Genomic DNA, 24,391 nt, shown 5'->3' with positions numbered 1-24,391 from the left:
AATTGTGCAAATGGGGAAAGAAAAAGTGAAAAGAGGGAGATTCGTCTTCTGAGAACGATCTTGGAGAAAACCAGCAGGAAAAGGAAGCAAGCAGGCAGGGTAGGGGTGTGATGCAAACACAAATGTTGGCATGTATGTGGTCCTACAGCTGGAGGGGGAAGGATCCAGGGAAGATAGGGAAGGAGACAGAGAGAAGATGTGTGTGAGAAGAGAAAAGGTATGTGGTTACTGGGACAAACTCTCAGAAGATGCAGAAGGAATGGAATGAGGTCATAACTGAACAAGCCCTGCAATTACTTCTGTGATGGGAGGGAGAGAGAGGAGAAGTTGGAAGGAGAAGCTGAGGGTTTTGGAGAGAAACAGGGAAGGCAATGAGGAAGTTCATGGCCACTAGTCTTGATCTCTCACTCAAGTTAAATGTGAGATGGCAGTTTACCATGTGGGAGTTGGGGCTCTGCTGTTAATGGAATGAAACGACTTTATACAAAGTCAGTCAATTTAGAGACAAATTAAAGCACTGATTAGTTCACAGTGAGTGGCTGATTTCTGCTGAGTTTATGATAACCAGTGGTTTTGTTGCAGAGTTCTCCCTAGGAGAACTTGAGAGTTCAAGAGCAGAAATATGGCCTTCGGGCTAGCATATCCCTTGTTTCCTAATGCTGCTCTGAACTTCTCAGCACCTTAAAAAACTCAGCACACCATTTATTTATTTATTTATTTTTATTGCTTTTACCTACCAACTTCAGGGCCCGTATCTGCTTCTGCGATGTCAATACTTGGGTCATCATCTTTCTCTCTTACCTCTTGACATCATCCTCTCATTGTCTCTCTAGCCATGTTAATAACATCATTTCAAAGTCCCTTGACCTCCTCAGCTCTAGTTAACTATATCTTATTCCACCTAAGCAACCCATAAACACACCTACATTTCACACACTATAGTCATTTTTCATAGCTTCTTTTCCACTGTCATCTTGAGCTGTGGCTTCAGATTAAAGACTCTAAATTAGGGAATAAAAATATACTTTAATGTGAAGGTACATGGCACATATTTTAAGCTGAAAAAATAATGATTATTCTGCAAAATGGATTCTCCTGCATCCAAAATTCTACTATGTTCTTTTTCTCTGAAGCAAAAATATGTAAGAAAGCTGATTAATGAATATAAACAAATGCATCCAGCTATTTTCGGTGCTCAATCAGAAGGACTTGGGCCTCAGAATGCAACCATATTTTAAAATGACCCCATGAGTTTTAGTATGAAATTATATAAACCATTAAATAATGGTCACCATTTAGTGAATATACATGTGGCATTGGTATTAGACACATATTCTGTCATCTCCTCACACAATTTTAGAAATCCCAAGTCTTCTAACTAATTATTGCCGTAATTATTATTTAAACCAGGGTCTTACTCTAAAACCTAGGATTTATCCCATAGTTTTCATATATGTAACATTCTTCATGTTACTTTGAAAGTGTATTTAAAAAGCAATGTAAATATTTCTAGAATTTTACTGATCTTTGAGAATTTAAAGTTGTTATATATCAAATGGTATAGAATGATTTTTTTTTTTTTTTACCAGAAATATAGGATCTGTAGTTCAGCTAAAATTCCAACTCTGCTACTTACTAGCTATGGGATCTTGAGAGTTAAAAATCAAAGCTTTGCTAAAGTCTCAGTTTCTTCATTTGTAAAATAGGAAAAAAATTAAGATCACACATATAACATCAAATTATTGTTAAAACAATTAGGCAATATAAGCATAGTGCTCAGCACATCTGTTAACAGAGTAATTACTCAATACGTTCTAGATAATACCAGTGGTCATGTATGGATGTGAGAGTTGGACTACAAAGAAACCTGAGCACCCAAGAACTGATGCTTTTGAACTGTGGTGTTGGAGAAGACTCTTGAGAGTCCCTTGGACTACAAGGAGATCCAACCAGTCCATCCTAAAGGAGATCAGTCCTGGGTGTTCATCGGAAGGACTGATATTGAAGCTGAAACTCTAGTACTTTGGCCACCTGATGCGAAGAGCTGACTCATTTGAAAAGACCCTGGTGCTGGGAAAGATTGAGGGTAGGAGGAGAAGGGGTCGACAGAGGATGAGATAATTGGATGGCATCACCAACTCAACAGACCTGGGTTTGGGTAGAAACCGGGAGTTGGTGATAGACAGGGAGGCCTGGCGTGCTGCGGTTCATGGGGTCACAAAAAGTCAGACACAACTGAGCAACTGAACTACTACAATAATATTATTACTAGTATAACTACTTTTGTATCCTGCTAGTATTTTTTGAAAAGATTTTTTACATATTTCTGAACACCAGTTAATTTTAAAGGCCTTGAGAATAGCCCACTGAGATGACATCCCTGACGAGAATATGTTTACTACAGTATGTGCTCAGTTATTCAGTCATGTCTGACTCTTTGCAGCCCTATGTATTGTAACCCACCAGGCTCCACTGTCTGTGCAATTTTCCAGGCAAGAATACTGGAGTAGTTTGCCATGCCCTTTTCCAGGGGATCTTCCTGACCCAGGGATCCAACCCATGCCTCTTGTGTCTCCTACATTGGCAGGTGGGTTCTTCACCACTAACACCACCTGGGAAGCTTGGTTTAATAAAATACAATGTATTTTATTGGTGCATCAGTTATCACAAGGGGAAGCCACTTCTCTGATAGCATAGATTCTATTTTCCTTAAGTTAGAGAAAATTCCCTACATCTTTTTCCTTCTGGCTAGTTGGCAAAAAGGAGAAAGAAAATACTCTGAAATCCGGATATCAAAGTCACACAGCTCCAAATCCCATCCTGGATATTTCCTCAATGAACCGGTTTGCAGGGCCATGGTTGAGAGGTTGGCTGCTTCCACTCTCACACATGTGGCCCACCATATCTGTTCCTATTCCCCCCCGACCTCATAATGTGTCCCCAAGGGGGGGCTCTGTTAGCATCCGAGCTGTCAGCCTTCATGGTGGCACTGGTGGATGTCAGCAGCACTGCTTCTGATGATGTGTTTGTTAGGGAGGCCATTTGCTAATACCTGATGAAGTATCACCAACATTAAGCTTCTTGAAAATGAGCTTGCTTTGCTAATGTGAAGGCTGTGGAACCTCTGGGATTCGGGCGCATTGTAATGACGAAGTTTGGTTCCAGACCGCCTATCTGTGACAAAGGGCTGGGAGACTGAGACATCCCTGAGCTGCATTCTACACAGGAAAAGAAGACGGGAAGGGATGTGCCTCTCCAGTGCGGATTTCCTTCTGATTCAGTGACAGTTCACCCCTAAGGGGCTCACTGCCTGGCGGTTTTTATTTTTTTGCAGTGAGTGTTTTGTTTGTCTCATGTTATCTCCAGATTAAAGCTAAACCCCTTAACTAAGGGGTAGAGTTGATCAGGAAGGTTAAAACCAGTGTAAAGTGAAGAAGTGGAGAAATTTGCCTGCAGTTTTCAGAAGTTTGTAATTCTGTAAAGCTTCAGATGAGTAATTCTGAAAGGAAGGAAGGAAGGAGGGAAGGAGGAAAAGAAGGGTCAAAGTCACTTGGGGTACTTGGGAATACCTGTTAATAACAAATTCTGGGCAGTATCCCTAGAGATTCTGATTCACTAGGCCTGACACAGCTCCTGGAAATCTGTGTTATAGTCAATTCTGATGCAGGCAGTCTTAAGAAAACACTTCATGAAACACTGACAGTGAGTTTCTAGAGAGCTGGAATTTAATTTTTAGAAACCATCTTGGCTCTCTTGTAGTCAGGCAGTAAGATCCACGAGAACTCTGAGTATCTATTCTCTTTCCATGTATAGATTCTCACTCATGTTGCCATCTGTTAATCCAATCACTCATTTAGTTTCCATGTATTGAACGCTGGAGGCTTTGCATTTACCTTCAGGGCCACTGTTCCCCTCTCAGACCTCCCTGTGTCCTGGAGGCCAGCCTCTAAGTGTTGCATCAACCAGTGTTCTTGCCTTCAGAGGCCAGTGGAGACTAAAGTCAAGGTATTTATTTTCCTGTGCTCCTGTAGAGAAAAATTTGTCAGTGGCCAAGTCAGCTTCAAGTCTGGCAGTGGCTTAACTCCTCTATAAGCATTTAGTAGGAGATGCTACAGTTATAGCTCCGGTAACTCCCCTGTTCCAACCCCCTTTTGGTTCCTTCAGGCTTAGAAGACTAACAGTTTCTTAAGCTTGTCTAATCTGGGGAGCTCCACTGTCTCTTGCTGATTTCATGTAACTTTCCTCATATCTTATAAGAGTTCTGTGGTTCAGTTACTCCTCTTGAGTGTGGCATGCTTTCTGCCAAGGTGCCCTGACAGCATATTAAGAAGCTCTATATGGGTTTTTGAGAGGGTCTTGGAAAATAAAATAAGGTAACAAATAAATATTCTGAATTGGGATAGGTTTTATGATAGAAGCATGTACAGAATGATAAAAGAGCATAGTGGAGGGAAAAAATATATCTGTCCTGTCAGTTGAGAAATACTAATAAAGAAGGTGACATTGCTGTAGGGTCCTGAATATTATTTAGGAACACTTAGGTGGAAAATCAGGGGAGAAACAGTCTGAAGAGAGTTCCCCTGAACCCTGACTGCCATCACATGACCACCAGTCACTATCATGTCACAAGCATTAATGCTACAGTTTTCCTTTATTCTTTCTACCCTTTTCCAATCCAGTCCCCACACAGTAGAGAAGTGATCTTTATAAACTATAAGAGAATGTCAATACACACATGTTGAAAAATAAAGAAATATTTCTAAAATGTTTCTAAGTTCTTTTTTTCTAGCTAAAACTTAGAATGTATTGGAGGTAGTGGTATGAATATATTCTAAATAGCTACTTAAACACTGCAAAATCATAGGAGGCTTTAGAATAGAAGGTAGACATAACCCAATCTTTATTTCAGAAACCCTGGAAGCAATATGAAAGATAAACCAGGGGAAGAAGAGACTAGAGTAAGAAAAACCTTATTAGGAACATCTTCTCACATGATAGGATTCTCTCTGATCTGGTAGAAGTGATTCTATTATCCATCGGAAATGTTCTCTGAAATATTATCTTCTGGTAAAGAAGATGAAAATCACCAGTGACAATTCACACCTAAAATTTTACAATTGCCTAGGCATATTGTCCTGAGGTAATGTAAAATTCTAAATTGATTTAATGCTGTACAATAGAGAAAAATGTGTCATAAAAGAATATTCAAACTTCAAAAATTTTTTAGCAATCTTATAATTATATGTTAAATCCAATTTTTTGACTTTTTTTTTCTCAAATGTATTGCATTAAATCAGGCTACTTATTTTTCCAATATTCTGGTGCAGATATTAAGTACATATTTTGATCATGTAAATTTAGGTGATTGTATTCTGATGGGAAACCCTGAAAATAAAATATTGAGCAAGAAGTATGCCTGAGCACATTTTATTATTTACTTAAAAATAATTGGCTATCATCAAAAAGTTTACAAATCATAAATACTAGCAAAGGTATGGAGAGAAGGGAACCTTCCAACACAGTTGGTGGCAATATAAATTGGTACAACCGCTATGGAGAACAGTGTGGAGGTCCCTTAAAAAACTAAAAATAGAGCTACCATATGATCCAGCACTTCCACCCTTTGGGTATATATCCAGAAAAAAATGAAAACTCTAATTTGAAAAAAAAGTACATGCACCCCAGTGTTCATAGCAGCGCTCTTTACATAGTCAAAATGTGGCAGCAACCTCAGAGCCTATCAACAGCTGACTGTTTCAAGAAGATGTAGTAAATGTATACACTGGAACATTATTCAGCCATACAGAAGGATGAAATATTGCCATCTGCAGCAACATGGATGGGCTTAGAAATTATCATACTAAGTAAAGTAAGTCAGATAAAGAAAATCACTATATGATATCACTTATGCATGGAGTCTAAAAATAACACAAATGAATCTAATATAAAACAGAAAAAGACTCACGGATATAGAAAACAAACTAATGGTTACCAAACGGAAGAGAAGGGGGAGGGACAACATCCAAGTGTGGGATTGGCAAGCATAAACTATTACACACAAAACAGATAAGCCACAAGGATTTCTTATATAGCATAGGAAGTTATATTCAATATCTTGTAATAACCTATAATGGAATATAATCTGAGAAAATATAAGTGAGTCACTTTGCTGTACACATGAAGCTAATAGAATATTTTAAATCAACTATACTTCAATAAAAAATAAAATAAATAGGGAGCAAGGTCCTATAAATTTATGTTCATGGAAAATATCACACTTTCTGTCAAAAATTTCCGATAAAGAATATGATTTTCTATGATTAATGATTTCAGTACTTCCTCACTTCCTCTGCTCTTAGAGGAAGAAGTGAAAGGCAAAATAAAATTTCATTGCCCCCATCACGTGCTGTCCAATCGTATTATAAAAGCCTTCTTCTCTCATGTGAAACTATTTCTTTCATTCTTATGTGTGTTCTTTAAAAGCAGCTTTATTTATGCATAACTGACATACAGTAAACCGAATACATTTAAGTTAAACAACTTGAAAGGTTTTCACACATGTATATACTCATGAAACTACCATCATAATCAAGATGATGAACATACCCATCGCCCCTATGTCTCCTGCCTCCTTGTAATCCCTTCCTCCAACCCTCCCTCATCCCCAGATTGACCCCAGCAAACCACTGATTTATTTTTTGTCACTAAAGATTAGTTTACATTTCCTAGAGTTTAATATAAACAGAATCACATGTATATTTTGGTCTAGCTTCTTTTATTAGTATAATTATTTTGAAATTCAACCATGTTATGCGATCTCAGTCGCTCAGTCATGTCCAACTCTTTGCAACCCCCTGGACAGTAGCTTGCCAGGCTCCTCTGTCCAGGGGATTTTCTAGGCAAGAACACTGAAGCAGGTTGCCATTTCCTTCTCCGGGGGATCTTCCAGACCCAGGGATTGAACCCACATCTCTTGTGTCTCCTGCATTCACAGACAGATTGTTTACACTGAGCCACCTCTTGTTGCTGTTCAGTCACTAAGTCGGCTACCTGGGAAGCCCCTATATCTGAGTAGAGTATCAGAATACTTCATATTGATATACTAGAGTTTCTTTTAGGAACATTTGTGCACAAGTCTTTGTGTGGACATACACTTGCATTTCTCTCAGATTAATACTTAAGAGTGGAATGACTTGATCATATGATCAATATTTTTTCAAACTTTTTATTGCATTATCAAATTGTCTTCAAAGTGATTGTGTCACTAAAATTCTCACCAACTGTGTATGAGAATTCCATTTCTTACACATTATTATCAAGATGATGTAATCAATCTCCTTCCTCTTCTTTGGGAGCTCCCAATAAATATGTATTAGATGACTTGAAGCTGCCCATAGCTTACTGATATTCTATTCATTATTTTTAATATTTTTCATCTCTATATGGTTAATTCAGGTTTTTTAAAAATATCTTCATATACCTGACTTATTGAATATATGTGTTATAATAAGCTGTCTTAATGCCTTACCTGCTAATTTTGACATCTGAATCAGCTCTAGGTTGATTTCAATTGATTGAATATTTTTCTCTTTATGGGTCTTCCTTCCTTCTTTGCATGACTAGTATTTTTTTTTTAATTAGGTGCTAGACATTATTAATTTTACCTTGGAGGCTGCTGGATATCTTCTTATTCCTCTAAGTATTCTTGTGCCTTGTTTTGTAATTCAGTTAAATCGCTAAGAAACAGTTTGATCCTTTGGGGTCTTTCTTTTAAAATGTATCAGCTCAGTCTAGAGAGCCTTGCCTGAACTGAGGCAAGATGCTTCTGATTATTCTTTTCCAGTCTGGTCCAGTGGGAGTTCTGAGCACTAATACCTCTCCTCTTCTTGAATGTCTCTTTCCCAGGCCTCATGGTTTCCTCAGAGTGTGAAGTGCTCAGTATCTAAGCACCCAATGATCGAAGCAGACCCTCTGCAGATCTCCAGTGTTTTGTTTCCACTCAGTTCTCTTTCCTGGAGCTCTGTCTTGTGAACTTCAGCTGCCTTCATCTCCCTGGCCTCCATGTCCTCAGCTCAGAGAGTCTTCCGAGTTGTCCTGGACTCCCCTTTCCTGCACCACAGGTCAGAAACCCTCTCGCGACTGGTACTGGAGTGAGGAGCTTGCCTCATGTGTTTCTTGTCACTCAGATCCTGTTCTTTTTTGCCTGATGTCCAGGGTCTTGAAAACCATTGTTCATGTTTCTGGTTATCTCAAGTGGGAGGGTAAATCTGGCTTGTGACTTTATCTTGCCCAGAAGACAAAGCTATCTATTGTAATGAATGATTTCCCTTATTTAAGTATATAGCGAGACTTTTGGTTTTCTATAAAAATTATTTTATATGTCTGGAAAAGGAATTCAATCATGAAGAGTGTCTATGACTCCAAACTTAATTTCACAAAGTATTAAAGATGACAAAACAGTTATTTTTATAAGAAATTGAAGATAACTACTTTAATGAAAATTTCAGATACACTTTCTGAAATGGTCTTAGTATTTTTTTCAGAAACTCTGCCAGGAATATGAGTAAACTATATTTAAGTAAAAACTATCTATACTTTGATCACCTATGTGATTATGTTGAATTTTAGTATAAAACATTTATTATTGGAATACACACCTGACCTGAATACTGTTATATTTTGATGTATGTGATTTAACAGATTCACCATTTCCCACTCTGAAAGAACCATCTGTATCTCTTGATGTGTAAATAGAACCATGTCCATAAGAATAGTTCCTTAGCACCATCAACTAGTCCAGACGAGCATAATGCACTAGTCTGTATGAGGCACCGTATGTCTCTGAGAACATTTGGGTAAATTTTATAAATGGCATCCTGTTAAGGTCCTCATCACTCCGGTGTGGTTAATATACTTCATGCAAATCATCTCACAATCCGTCATTTTTAACTGCCAAGGCTCAGATACTAACTGCTGCTTACTACTTGTGTAATTCTGGGCACACTTGGGCCTCTCGTTGGCTCATATCCTCAGTTAGAAAATAGAATTAACAATAGTAGAACTTTTTAGAACAGTACCTTGCAAATAAAATGTACTATGTAAAACTTTTGTGAAAAGAAATAATGCAGTTAATACCAGACAAAGCTTGCTGGAAGAGGAGCATCTGATAATAATAACACTTGGTGGAATTACTGGTGTTCAATAGCAGAGGGAGCTCATATTTTTCTTCTAAGAGAAAGTCTGGGGTGGCAACAAGCCTGTGTCGGGGTCCTCTAAACCAGTATTTGGCAGGTGTGTCTTAGAAAAGAGGCAGGTGCGCATATGCGCTAAATCACTTCAGTTGTGTCCAACTCTTTGCAAACCTATGGACTATAGCCCGCCAGGCTCCTCTGTCCATGGGATTCTCCAGGCAAGAAAACCAGAGTGGGTGACCATACCCTCTCCTCCAGGGGATCTTCCTGAACCAAGGATGGAGCCTGCATCTCTTACGACTCCTGCAATGGCAGGCAGGTTCTTTACCACTAGTACCACTGGGAAGCCCTGGGAAAAGAGGACTCATGACAGGAAGAGGGCTGGAGAGATCTCTCAAGTCTCCTGTAGTCCAGTAGCACTAAAAAGCATCCTATAATTGTTTTGCTCCTGAGAAGTGGCTAAAGGTTGGATTGATAACATGGACTCGATAAGTTCAGGATGGACGCTGTGGCCATGGAAGAGGCTCAGGAGTAAGCAGCAGATGCAGTGGAGCTCAAGGGCAGCATCTTAAGGCCGGGCTGGCCAAATCACATCCGCCTGGTGCCCATGCAAGCAGGCACCAATGGGCCTGGGTCAACCACCTTCACTCATATCCTGAGAACACACAGGCCACCAGGCCGACAGAAAAAGGAGCGATGGCCAGAGAAGAGCACTCCTGAAGTGTTATTTGAGTCATCCGGAATTAGACCACATTTTCCTGGATGTGGCTAGGTTGGTTCTACCTTCAAGCAGAAATAAGATTTTAAGGAAAAAAATTAAGCCCAGTGGAGACAAAATAAAGTTGAAATTTTGAACCCCTGGATTTCTTGATTGTTAAATTTGTACCAATAACTTTTAAGCTGTAATTACAAGTGCACATAAGAATATGCGATGCTGTAAACTTTAGAGCTCTGGAGTGCTGTAAGGAAGCATGCAGCCTAAGCATGATTTTACTGCTTATAATTGTGATATCTTGAGCAATCCTATAACCTAAACATGTGCTTTTTTTCATGATAAACTGTGTGTTGTAACACCTGTCCAGCATTCCTCAGGTTTCCCATGAGCATCAAATAGGATTATTTATATAAAATTGCTCTGAGAATCTATTCAATATAAAGCATAATGTGATCACAGGAAACTATTACAAATTAGAACATGAGTAATGATGAGTTTTAGAGGCATCATGGAATGCAGATTTATACTAAAATGTGCACCCCCAAATGGGGTTATGGAAGTCAGTATACAGTGAAGGAAGTCAATACACTGAGTTGGGAGGGAATATATTACAGTCCTCACAGTCAGAATGACCTGATAAAGAATTCAAGAATCCTTAGTGCAGATATTTACTATCTTTATGGCATGAATAAAGTTAATTTACATTTTTGAATCCCAACTTTCACATCTGCAAGATGAGTTTGCAGTGAGGAATGGAACTTACGTGTGGTAAAGGCCTTGGGCATAGCAGGCCTTCAGCAACAAATGGTAGTTTAATTTGTTCTAAAGGATGTGAACCAGTTTACAGAGTGGGGAAGTGTGGGTAGATGAGAATGTAAGATATGTGATGACTGAGAGATAAGTCATATACAAGAGTTGTAATGCTCATTGACTGAGTATTACATACAGTGTTATATATTACATACAGCATTATATACAGTGTTCACGGTATATAATCTATGCAATTGCCTCCTGAGGACAGGAAAAGTCACAGGAATCATTGTGGGGAAGGAGGAGATTGAGTTAGCTCTCCCCCTTGTGCCCTGGGACGCTGCCCTTGCGGCTTAGCAGTAAAGAATCTGCCTCCCAAGCAGGAGATGTGGATTCGGGTCAGAAAGATCCCCTGGAGAAGGAAATGTCAACCCACTCCAGAATTCTTGCCTGGGAAATTCCATGGACAGAGGAGCCTGAAGGGTTATAGTCCATAGAGTCATAAGAATTGGACACAACTTAAAGACTAAACCATCACCACCATGTACCCTGGGAAAGCATGTGGGAAGTTTGGAACAATCTTTAATTGACTATAAATACAAAGATGACATAATATTCCATGATGACAAGGTGGGATTGCTTTATCGTGGTGTTTGTGGTATAAAGCTCAGAACCTTAACAGGACACACTCCTCTTTTAAACTTACAATCTAGTGAGGCAGGTCAGAATCATTTTTGAAATACATAAGTGATTCTGAACATTAGAAAAAAAATGTTTTCATTACTAGGAACTAAAAGACACAGACCAGACTGAAGGCAAGCTAAAAGTATAGTTTGGGATAGAGTAGAAATCACAGTGTCACTAATAATAATACTGTTCTTTTGAAAAAGCAGAGTAATTATTCAAAAGGAAGAATGCAGGATCTCCTTCTTTACTGAGGTTATTGTGAAGGGTGCCGTGCTAGCTAAGTGGAGATGAAGCCCCACAGGAGCTGAGACTTGGTGCAAAAGGCCAAAAGGATGACCTTGACTTTGGGAATCATCTAATTAAAGATGGTTTTGGCACCTTGTTAAAACATCTGTTTCTGGGATATTTGGACCATGCTGCTGCTGCTGCTAAGTCACTTCAGTTGTGTCCGACTCTGTGCGACCCCATAGACGGCAGCCCAACAGACTCCCCCGTCCCTGGGATTCTCCAGGCAAGAACACTGGAGTGGGTTGCCATTTCCTTCTCCAGTGCATGAAAGTGAAAAGTAAAAGTGAAGTCTCTCAGTCCTGTCCAACTCTTAGCGACCCCATGGACTGCAGCCCATCAGCCTCCTCAGTCCATGGGATTTTCCAGGCAAGAGTACTGGAGTGAGGTGCCATTGCTTTCTCCGATTTGAACCATAGGAAAGGCAAAAGTGATCTAGAAGGCCATGATTACCCTCAGGGTTAGCATGAAAAATTTTGTTTCTCTTAGGTAGATTAAGTTTTAGGAAGAAAATTGATAGAAATAGAATCTGTCATCTTCACAGTTTTCCAAATCTTTCATATGAATTAAGTCATTTTATATTAAAAATAGTCAAAGCATATGTCAATAGCCTCTGTTTGCAGAAAATAAAAAGTTCATAGAGGGCAAGTGACTTGCTCAAGGTTGGTAGTGGTTTAGTTGCTAAGTTGTGTCCAACTCTTGCGATCCTGTGGACTATAGCCCACCAGGCTCCTCTGTCCAGGAGATTTTCCATGCAAGAATATTCGAGTGGGTTGTCATTTTCTTCTCCAGTGGATCTTCCCGACCCAGGGATCAAACCTGTGTCTCCTGCACTACAGGCATATTCTTTACCGACTGAGCTACCAGTGGGGCTATAACTAATGTCTTCTGATAAATAGTCAAAGTCTTGCTACAACATTCAGTGTGTTACACTCTGCATCTTTCCTCAGATACAAAACACCATTTTAAATGAGAGAATTGCCCCAAACCTATAGATAAAAAGTAAAAACAGTGGCCAAATCCAGATCCTAGATCTCATATTGGGATGCTGGAGTGCATCCCAGTTTCAGACCTATTGTTTCTATCTTAGTCTACAGGTCTGATATGATGGGGATTTACCCCACCTGGTTCTCAGTTTCCCTAAATTGGGATTTTCTGAAGTTTTTAAAAAAGGTTTCTGTGAACAATTTCAGTTCTTACCATCTCTCCATCTTTTAAGGAGAAAATGAAGCTCTTTGCATTGGCCATTCAAATCAAGAGGTGCTTAATTAAGCAGAAAGGCTTCTGTTTTGGTGAAGCATGTTCTTGATGTAGGTCTGTGTGGGCCAACACAGCATATCAATAGGTCAAGAATATCTTCCATCCCTGAAATGTTAGGCTGATTCATTTGAGACATTAGAGAAATTTCCCCTTTCAAAATTTCATTTATGGGATAACCTTAAAATGAGCAACTTTATGAGAATGGGAGATCATGGCATTTTTTAAAGTCATGTTGTCCTCAGGCAACCTACATAGGCAAGGGAAAAAAATCTGTTTTATCAATTAATTCTATTGGTGTGTGTATGTGTGTGTATGTGTGTGTGTGTGTGTGTATATTATCAGAGTTTGGCAGAGTAAGGCAGAGTAAGCATTAGTTAAAGACCCCAAACCAGTTGACTTTTTGGTTATAGACTAATGTCTTTTTCCCTCTTCTTCCTTTTCTTTTAAATGTTTTGTTCCTAAAACTATCAGATTAGTTAAGCCTATATATACAGGCAGAGGGTGTCAGAAAGACGGAGGGTTTCTAGATCTATACAGGCTGAGTCAGCAGTTATTACTGGTTCTAGAAATTAAAAGGGAATACTGTCCTCAATACACTGCTAGAGACGGGGTCCTGTGACATTCCGGCCGAAGTGTCAATCCTGGGTTTGTGCAAGTTTGGCCGGGTCTGACTACATCTGCTTAGGTTGAGGGTGATGCTTTTTCTCCAAGAGTGTGGGCAGGTCGTTCCCCCTTTTTATTTGTGTTCCATTCCATTTAGTATGCACGGTGGGCATGGTGCCCCTCTGACTTTTAACCCTAAGAGAGTGCACACAAGTTGACTGGGAGCCTCTAGGGAAAACTGAGCTTTAATGACAATTTGAGTGTAAAATCTGGTCTGTGGAAGAAAGGTCACCACATCTACATAGCCCCTGGAGTCAGGCTTAGAGCCCCGTCTGCCTTCAAATAAAGAAGCATTTTCCTGTATCTTAAGGCTGCTTTGGTTTGAGGTACAGAGAGCTCATGACAGAATCAGGGGAACTGAGTGATGTTTGCGCATGTTTGACTGCACTCTGCATCCTAAGAGAAGACTTTGGAGAAACCTAATCAATACTACAAGCATGTCCTGGACAGCAGCAATGCTGTTTTCATTCTGTTACAATAATGAATTGAAGTCTCCCAACAGCAGGTATAATAAGCACTACTCAACCCTTGATATTCAATCACCTTTAACTGGTTATATCTATCTAAAATTCACTGTTAACTGTGGTTTTACAATACCCCATTGGCAACCTTTTATGGCTCTCTCTGCACAAAAATGCAAAAACATCAAAACTGCTTCTCAGTGCCATATACTCAGGGCTTCCCTGTATTTGCTAAAATGTTTTCCATTTTTTATTTAAAGTCCAGTGGAAGGCATTCAGACACTGTGCACAAAATGAAGTGGTTTTGCCTTCAGTTTGAAATTATTTTTGCTATTACTGTTAGCCTAGAGTTCATATCTTCATCATTTCTGGTTGTGAAGTGATCTCGTGTTATTTAGATCCCCAAAGCCAGCTCATCTCTTACATGAAATCAGGCTGTCTTTTTTTCCACAAATCTCTCTTACACTTTTTCGTATCTGATGACTTTTTACTTATTTAAAGGCTTTTTTTTTTTTTTTTGCTACAGAATGCAGAATAGCAGAGGCAGTTTATGCACAGGATAAATAAGCAAGTGTTTCTATCTTATTTTATTAAGAGAAATGAGACAAGAAAGTAAGGGCTAGTGAAAAATCCTGGCAAAATCCACATCCTGGAAAGAACCTAAGTTTAAAACTCAGAATCTCAATATGGATAACTCTATCTCAACATATTTGACTATTTTTCATTTTGTTTTCAGTTTAATTTTAAATATGAAGAACATATTGTTTTAAGGTTAATTCAACATTTTAACAAAAGTATCTGGTCAATTCAAACTATATCACAAGATCATATCAAATTATATTATTCAATTTTAAGATTTCATCACTTCATAGTGCTTCATGTAAACGGGATAAATTTGACCAAAATAAAATCTTGGACAGGCAAGCTAGAGGCCTATATAAATATTTTTGATTCAGTGACTGAAATTGGTTTATAATCACTTTGCTTTTATTTCTGACTTCATCTATGGACTCTGTAAGATGATTTCAGTGGATTCTTCAAAATATTCATTTTCTATGTAAAATATGAAACAAGACAACAATGACAGAAGCTGAAATTAATTACCATAAAAATTATTTTAGTTTTCTTATGTAGAATCAGCAAAAGTATAATCTATTTGGATCTAAATTTAGTTAAAATCACAATATTTGACAAAGACGATAATGAAAGCCATTATTGTGATAAAATTTACAAATTTCAGTATTTGTAAATATACATGAATAATTTAATAATATACATAGATTAAAATTTATAACGATTTAAAATAATAGGCTTTCAGTTCCTTTATGTCTTGTATACAAAGTAGGCAAACTTCTACTTCCAAATAAATAAAAAGCTAAAAGTTTCCATCAAAGCAAGGGTGGTAAACTAAACTTAACTTTTATAATAAAAATAGTGTCAAATTCAATTTCCCTTTCTACTATCAAGAAATTCTGAAATGTTTTGAAGTAGCACCAGGCTGCAGAGTAATGCAATCTATAAAATATCACCAATGTTTTCAAACATGTGGTAATGATTTTCCTCACACTTAAATGTGGCCCCAATTCTAACAATAAGCACAGTTGCTTTTGAAAAAATGCTAACTTTGACAGGTTTGCTAGCTATTTTTTCAATTAGGTTTAACGAAATATCACTAACTTCTTCTAATACTTCAAAAGATCATCACATTTTGGGGAGGAGAGGTGCAGTAATCATTCTAAATCCTTATTACCCAAACAAATAGTAGCTGCACTAGACTAAAACATTAATCAATTAGGTTACTTATATTTAAGATACTTATAATTTCAATAATTATTAATTCACAGATTGTAGAACTTAGGTAATCTACTTTATGAGATATAAAAATAACTTTACTTCATAATGTCTACCAAGTGAAGCATACACACTTTTTTATTTTACAGAAAATAAAATCAAAATTAAGAACATGCATAGTATTGATAAAATTTGAATTATTACTCTTAAATTCAAGGGAAATCTAAATTCTATCAAACTTTGGAAAGGCATTGCAATTTATCTCAAAGTGTTGTAAAAATAGACAAACACAATGACATTTGCGGCAGTGAAATAAAAGGATTTCGGAGAAAAAATAATTCAGGTCCAGTATTATGACCAAGTTCTTTGGTTTCTTTTCATAGATAATAAATACATAAATAAAATAATGCATATTTTATATAATTAATTAATGACTAGCACCATAAGAAAGCCATAAAAATATCTTTGTTTTGAAATGACACATATTTGTCTTTTTGATAGACTTGAAATAAAATTCATTGGAGTTCAGCCACTGCAGAAAAATGTTTCATAGCTAGAACACAGAAATGATTTAATAAGTTCTATGAAAAGTCAATTTGCATGAGATCAGCACCCAGCCTATAACGGGTGGTAATGGATTGTTGGCTTGATTTTATACCACTTGACATCAGATTACAATACACTGAATAAATGTTAACCTATAATCCCTTTAGTAAAAGCGAGCATTGTTTGTCTTCCCTTGTAGAGACCACATTGATTTTCTTTTATTGGATGCTCAACCACTGCACCTTAGATTGATTACCTTGAATTAAATGTGCAGAGAACATTTTTATTATTCTAAAACAGCAATCTTAACATTAAGGAGATGCACTTCCTCCCATCCCTCTGAACTACAGAATGTATACTCAGCCATATCATTTAGATTTCTTTAGTTTTCCCATTTTGTTTCAGGGCTGCTGTGATGCTGACCCTTACTCTGCCCCATGACCCTTGACCCAGACACATCTGACCAGTCAAGGCTCTGGGGGTGGCAAATTAATAGAAACCCTGCTTGTTAATTGCATAAAAGAAAAGCCAAAGAATTCATCACCTCAGTCATGGCCATTGCTTTCCTTTGACCTCCTTTTCCCACAAGGCTTTTGCTGGTGGTCACATCTGTGGTTTTCCTATAGCCTACATATTTGCCATATAATTATTCAGCATCAAACCTTATTAATCAAATCGATGCTGTGTTTTAAATGGAAATGGCAGGATTAATACAAGCATTCATTTCATCCTGAAAATCTTGATGGCTTTAGCACGTGAAATCCAATTGGAATATAAAAGAAGGGATGTAGAGACCTGATTGAATTAGGGGAGGCATGGTGCACATTAAATTACATATGCCAGCAGGGTTCCATGCTTTTATAGTAAAATACTGCTTTGGAGTCCATACGTCATATAGCTCTTGTGATTTTCTGTTATTCACTAGCACTCCCAATAAGAGCAAGTACATAAAAGATTTCCATATTTTAAAGCTATTTTTTAAATGTCGAATGTGCCTTCAGTAGGAAAAAAACAATTTTCTTGACTATCTCGTTGAATGTAAGAGATAATCACAAGCTGATATAGCTGAAACTAAGTATATTTTCTATTAAATGATGTTAGATAATTCTTTATATGATGGGAAAGGATAGGTAAATCTACAATATTAACTTTCAATAAACCCCTTTTATTCTAAATGTCTTTATAGAGTAGGTGGTCAGTATATATTAATGGAATTAATAGAAGAATTTTATATAGGGTTTGAAAAACTGTATTACAGACAACACTATTTAAGACTGAGACTTGGAAACCAGAGTTCTAGCCAGACAGTTATTGACAAGTACCACAAGGATATTAGCAAAGCTCAATAGCTTATTCTTTGGAGTTAACCCTGACCTAATGCAAGATTAGCACTAACACATCAATAATTTTAGGAAATAGGTGGATTTATGTTTTTTTAACACTTAAATTTGAAAAAATTTGGCACATTCTAGAGATTCTTTTCTCCCAAAGAGGTTTACTTAGCTGACTGTTTTTGTTGTTCTTCTTTGGGAACATGAGAGAAGATGTGAGTGTGATTGTATTGATGTGTAAATAGGCTTCCCACATGGTGCCGTGGTGAAGAATCTGGGTGCCAATGCAGGAGATGCAGGTTTGATCCTTGATTCGGGAAGATCCCCTGGAGAAAGGAATGGCGACCCACTCCTAGTATTCTTGCTTGGCAAATTCCATGGATAGAGGAGTCTTGCAGCCTATAGTCCATGGAGTTGCAAAAGAATCAGACACAACTTAGCGACTAAACAACAACAAGTTTTGGCACATTTTTACATGACCATTTGGAAGGAATTTAAATATGATGCAAGTACAATAATCCTACAAAGATAGATAGTTACAAAATAATAAAGCATTTGGTTAGGAGAATTCAGTGAGGGTAAGTGGCATTATCTTATTTGATACTATTAGAAGTTAGGTGGACTTCCCTCATAGCTCAGTTGGTAAATCATCTGCCTACAATGAAGGAGACCTGGGTTCAATTCTTGGGTCGGGAAGACCCCCTGGAGAAGGGAATGGCAGCCCACTTAAGTATTCTTGTCTGGAGTACCCCATGGACAGAGGAGCCTGGAGGGCTACAGTCCATGGGATTGCAAGAGTCGGACACGACTTAGTGACTAAACCACCACCACCACCGCCACCAGAAGTTAGATACAATAGGAGACATTTCTTCTAAACTTTCCTATCTTTATGTAATTTCAAGGCCAGAATTTGTCTCACCTAAAACATATTTAAACTCACTTTACAGTGAGTTTTTTAAAAAAGCTTACATAAACAAAGATCTTTTAACAAAGGTCTGTGATTATTCATATGGACCATTGTGTGAATTAGAGAAATTTACCACCTATAGATGAACAGCCTTCTGGATGTCCAGCCTGGTGAGCTTTTGCTTTTACCCCCAATAGAAAATGAAGTATCTTGCCAAACTGCATGGCGTGAGAACTAGATTTCATGCCCTGTGGCACTTGTGGCTGGGAGTCCTTCTACAGTGAAAAACCTGTACTACCTTATGTGGCAGACCTGCCTTCTATGAATACCCAAAACCAAATGCACAGCCTCACTTGCTTGTCCTCAGTTGCCAGTAGACCATAAATAGTTTTAAATAACAAATTTGAATTCAAATAAAATTAAGGAGTAAACCTGTAGAAAGTTCTGATTAAGGAGAATTTTTCTGGAGAGTCCATCTAAATGCTAATTATCTGCCAGTTGAATTTTGTTTCTTTTAGAGAATAGGTGTTTTCTGTAATTGATTTACTTGGATAGCTATACAAGAAGAAAGACTTCGAAGGACCTTTGCCTATGACAGCTCACCTTCATTTGCACTATCATTCTGGAGCAATAGCTCAAAGCATGGAAGTCCTTTCTCCTTCCTAAACATATTGAAACATTTTTGAGTAGTGCATTCCTCTATAAATTCCATCATAACCTAAGAAAACAGTCACTCACGAGATGTGTATTACAATATACTTGTGAAATTGCATTTGACAATCATAAAAACAAACTTCTGTGGTATATTTTATGGCACAAATTAGATGATTTTACTCATGAAACTTTACTTCATGATTAGCTGTAAAAGACAATTAGGTGTAAAATAAATCAGTTTATCATCCAAACAGAGGACTTTAAGAACAAGTTGATATACAAATATTGTCAGGAGCCGTCTGTTAGTTAAACATAAATTGTACCTCAGATCCTTCACTGTAATTATCATTATTCACTATTTTTACATGATCTGGAGTTTCGTTCATCTTGGAATTGACTCAAGAGCATTTGTTTTTCACCAGGCTTCCAGCATGACCTTAAAATGAAAATCTTCAGGATGAAGGAAACTGTTACTCTAGCATTCTATTTGATCTTGGTGTAATTCTGCATGTGAACAAACATGGGCAAGTGTGTGCTCGCACATGTGTACACAAGCATGAGAAGTATGTTTCCCCATATTCCAGAGAGGAGGTACAGTGGTTCTGTATGAGGTAGTTTCCCAAATAGTTCTGCCAATCTTTTCTTGTTAAGGTCTAGAAAGCAGCATTTCTTAAAATCAAACCTTAGTAAATGAAAGTAATGAATCAGTTTGATGTTGCACTTCATTAATAAAGGAATAAACAACGTTCTGATTTACCAAGAAAGCATTGCATTGCCCACGTATAAGTAATGCTACTTTTACTAATAGGAGAAAGATTTGCTAAGTATATGTTTGATGTGTTGGAAGTGTTTTCAAGATAGGTATGTGCAGAAACTGAAAATCACATCCTCAAAGCCTAAGATAACTTGGTCTGGATCAATCATGTAAGCAGTTCCTTTTGCCAGCCAGGAGATCCAAATATTTTATGCCTCATAGTGAATGTGCATTGTCTCTAAAGCAAACTGAAATTTACTCTTTCTATTCCTAGGATGAAAAGTGGTAGTGTCAGTCGCTCAGTCATGTCATAATTTTTGTGACCCCACCAGGCTCCTCAGTCCATGGAATTCTCCAGGCAAGAATACTGGAGTGGGTAGCTATTCCTTTCTCCAAGGGATCTTCCTGACACAGGATCAAACCCAGGTCTACTGCGTTGCAGGCAGATTCTTTACTGTTTGAGCCACTGGGGAAGCCCATGGATAAAAGCAATTATTTGGTATACCTAAATTGGCTTCCCTGGTGGCTCAAAGGGTAAAGCATCTGCCTGCAATGCAGGAGACCTGGGTTTGATTCCTGGGGTCAGGAAGATCCCCTGGAGAAGGAAATGGCAACCCACTTCAGTACTCTTGCCTGGAAAATCCCATAGACAGAGAAGCCTGGTAGACTACAGTCCATGGGATTGCAGAGTCAGACACGACTGAGCGACTTGACTTTCACTTTCACTTTCATACCTAAATTAGGAGAATTGGGACTTCCCTATAGCTCAAATGGTAAAGAATTTGCCTGCAATATGGGAGACCCAGGTTCGATCCCTGCGTTAGGATGATCCCCTGAAGAAGGAAATGGCAACCCACTCCAGTATTCTTCCCTGGAGAATCGCATGACAGAGGGGCCTGGCGGGCTACAGTCCAAGGGGTGGCAAAGAGTCAGACACGACTAAGCAACTAACACACAAATTAGGAGAATAGAGCAGACCAGGACAAATCTAGTTCTTACCATGGCAGCACATAGTTAGGGACTGATGAAAAATAACGCCTGTTAAATGCTTCACTGGTGGCTCAGATGGTGAAGAATCTGCCTGCAATGGAGGAGACCCAGGTTTGATCCCTGGGTCAGGAAGATCCCTGGAGAACGAATGGCAACCCACTCCAGTATTCTTGCCTGGAGAATTCCATGGACAGAGGAGCCTGGAGGGCTACAGTCCAAAGGGTCACAAACAGTCCAACATGACTGAGCAACTCACTCTTTCACTTTTAGTTCTATCATGTCTAGATCAAAGGAAAATGCAGACTATTAAGCACTTAATGAGAAACAAACAAAACAAAAATGAAAAACTTGTCATTTTTTAGGAGACAGATGTGCAGAAAAGAGGCAGGAGAAGTTTGGGTGGCAAAAAATGTATAAATTTCACCTCCATGAGAACATTCTCTGCACAGTATAGTGAGAGACATGAAGCTACTTAATGATATTTTGAACATTTCTTAAAGTTGTAAAATAATCTAAAAGTTCTATATTAATAGTTCCTTAGGTTTGGCAAAAAGTTCACAGAACTGAAGTACGTATCACCATGAATTGAATTGTATCACTCTCATTATATTGAACTCACCTATGATTTGCTTTATTGTTATAATTATTTGCTATCATTTGTCATGGGGTAAAGAAATCCTTTTATAACAGGCACCAATTCTATTTAAAGAGAGTCAAATGTTGTTCAAGCTCATTTAAATTGTCAATGTATCTTGTTGACAAAAAAGGAAAAAAAGTATTTTAATTCTATATCATTAGGTTCTTTTCACAAAATTACTTTTTAAAAAACTTTGTTGCTACATGAAGAAATAACCTCTTAGCATTCATATGAAAATGGGTAATAAGCATTTAGGGAGATTGTTTAAAGAATTCAGACTAAACGTCTATGCCCAGCATTTTTTTTCCTTCTCAAGTTCAGTTTAAAGAATTAAATGGTCAAAGTTGTCAAATGATTGGTTTTATTTGATGCCATTCTATTCAGTTTTTTGGCCTACTATTATATAGCAGTGATGTGATTTTGTTCCACTTTGAAATGTAGGTGAAAAACTGCATTTTCTGTTAAAATCTGTAAAAAGAGTTTATATGTTTTGGCTGAACTGTCTCAACACTGTGAAAAGCGCTCTTTCATAATATGTAATGCACATTTCAAGAAGATGTCCTTTTCCATGACAAAGAAAAGACATCTCTTTTCTCAGTAGCCTTATGAAAACAAAGTTGCTCCCTTTCACTTGGTAATATATTGACCTAAGGAAGTAAATGATCTACAAATTATTCATATTTATATTTACATTTGCAATATAGCAAAATACCATTAAAAAATAACAGCTAAAGTGTAATCTCCTCTTTCCTTAGCAGTAGAGTACAGTGATAATGAAAAGCATGTTCTAAGAACAGTCACACAGATAACAAGCCATAAAACATAGAAGGATCCAGTGAAATCATTCTGAAACAAAAAACAACTGATAAAAGCTAGACATGTCTCAAAGAATAGGTTTTCAACGGACAGATGGTGATTTATGCTTAAGAAGAATCTTTTAAGAAGTGTAGGTGATAGAATTGCTCAAACTGTACCCCTGTCCAAGTCTCAAGTGACTGGACACGGTGAATGCTAACAGTGTAAATGGACTCTCACACTTTATGTTACAGGCACCGAGTGACCGCATGAATTGACAAGCACGGAGGGCGATCTTTATTTTAATAGGAGATTTGAAAATCAGGTTTTAAAAATTTGAAGAAATAAAATTAAAGGCAAATCCACTTCCTCCATAATCTCTTTCTAAAGTCAGCATTTAATGAGGAGTCAGACCTTCTTTAATGAAGGCCCATCACACCAATACTGCACTCTGTGCTTTTACCGACCGAATCATGCCATAAACTCCAGATTCAGTGCAGGATGATAGCCAACCTTGCGCCAGCCCCTCAGATAGTCCGGGACATCTCAACAAACACTTGAAATGCTACCAAACCCAAGCCGCCACTTCACATGATTTATGATGTCATTAATGTCAAGCTATCAGTGGACAAGAGTAAAAGAGACAACAGCAAAGCTGACTAAAAACAAATAGTTTTGATTAAACTCAAGGACGTTCAGTACAGCTTTCAGCAAAAAGGCATTCATCATTTCCGAAGCTGACCTTGTGTTTTTTTCCCCCTTCATTTAAAAGAAATCCTAAATGCAAACGTAACACATGTCAGTGTCTTGCAGACTCCGAACCCACAGTCGCTGTGTCCACTCTTAAAGGTGAAATGAATGAAGTAAAAGATACAACACCTTTTTTTGATGGGGCTGATAGAGTAGTTAATTGACCCTTTTCTTTAAACTCTCCCTTCCCCTCTCCTTTTATTTCCCAGAAGAATTCTGTTACTCTCCTTCTAAATCATTTCCAAAGAGTAGGCTCTTCTGTCTCTCCCCTCCCCTGTTTTTTATGCCATTTTTATATTCCAAAGAAAGAGGGACTAGAAATGAGATATAACAAGAAAGATAAAAATGCATGTGAAGTAAACAAGGGAAACAAATTATTTTCATGTAAACATTTCTAATTCGGCTACAAAGCTCTTTTTCTAGAAACACAGTCAGATTATTCCTCAGAGTATTAGTGTGTTCACATCTCTTGTAATAAGCAGGCATAATGCTTCTTTATCCGACGTGGACTCTGTTGAGAGCACACCAATTCTCTTTAGAGGGAGAATTAAAATAAAAAAAAAAAAGTAAAGGAGAAACAAATGATTTATCAAAGATTTTGTTCTTCGTCAACATCCAATTGGACCGTCACCTCAGGAAATCTCATTTCGTGCCCTTGTAAAAGCTGCAATAACTCATTCAAACAACAGGAGGAAACTAATAGTTCAGGCTTTAAAAATGTATTTTAAAAAGCTGTCAGTAACCCTGTTTCTTTTATTTTTTTAAGGTATTATGTTTTTCTACTCAAGTACAGATTTAAAGTAATAATGTTCTCCTCACACACTTCTGCTGTGTCTTTTTGAGCGTCTGGATCTCACGTTCTTTTATTCAATAATTTTTATATTTTGTTAACATGGCACACTTCAAAACCGTGAGGTTTATCAGCAGGCTTTCATAGACATTAACATAAATTAAATTATATCTCAATAGCAGAATGAAATCATTTAATTATGGTATTTCAATTTTAACTACACATACCTACTTGTAAAAAAATCAGTATCCCATAAGACTTAAGATAAAAGCTCTTTTTAATAATGATTGAAATACTTTATGAAATGTTGCCCAGTTTTAGTTAGAATCATTTACTCATGTACACTTAAAACACTCCTCCCCAAATTAGGTATATTTACTCTGATTCTCAAAAACTTTCTGGCAGGTTTTTTTTTTTTTTTTTTAATGGGAAAT

This window comes from Bison bison, unplaced genomic scaffold (assembly GCF_000754665.1).
Source record: "Bison bison bison isolate TAMUID 2011002044 unplaced genomic scaffold, Bison_UMD1.0 scf7180017864533, whole genome shotgun sequence".
NCBI classification, from domain to species: domain Eukaryota; kingdom Metazoa; phylum Chordata; class Mammalia; order Artiodactyla; family Bovidae; genus Bison; species Bison bison.
The sequence above is the reverse complement of the archived record's forward strand: the minus strand, read 5'-3'. Positions refer to the sequence as shown.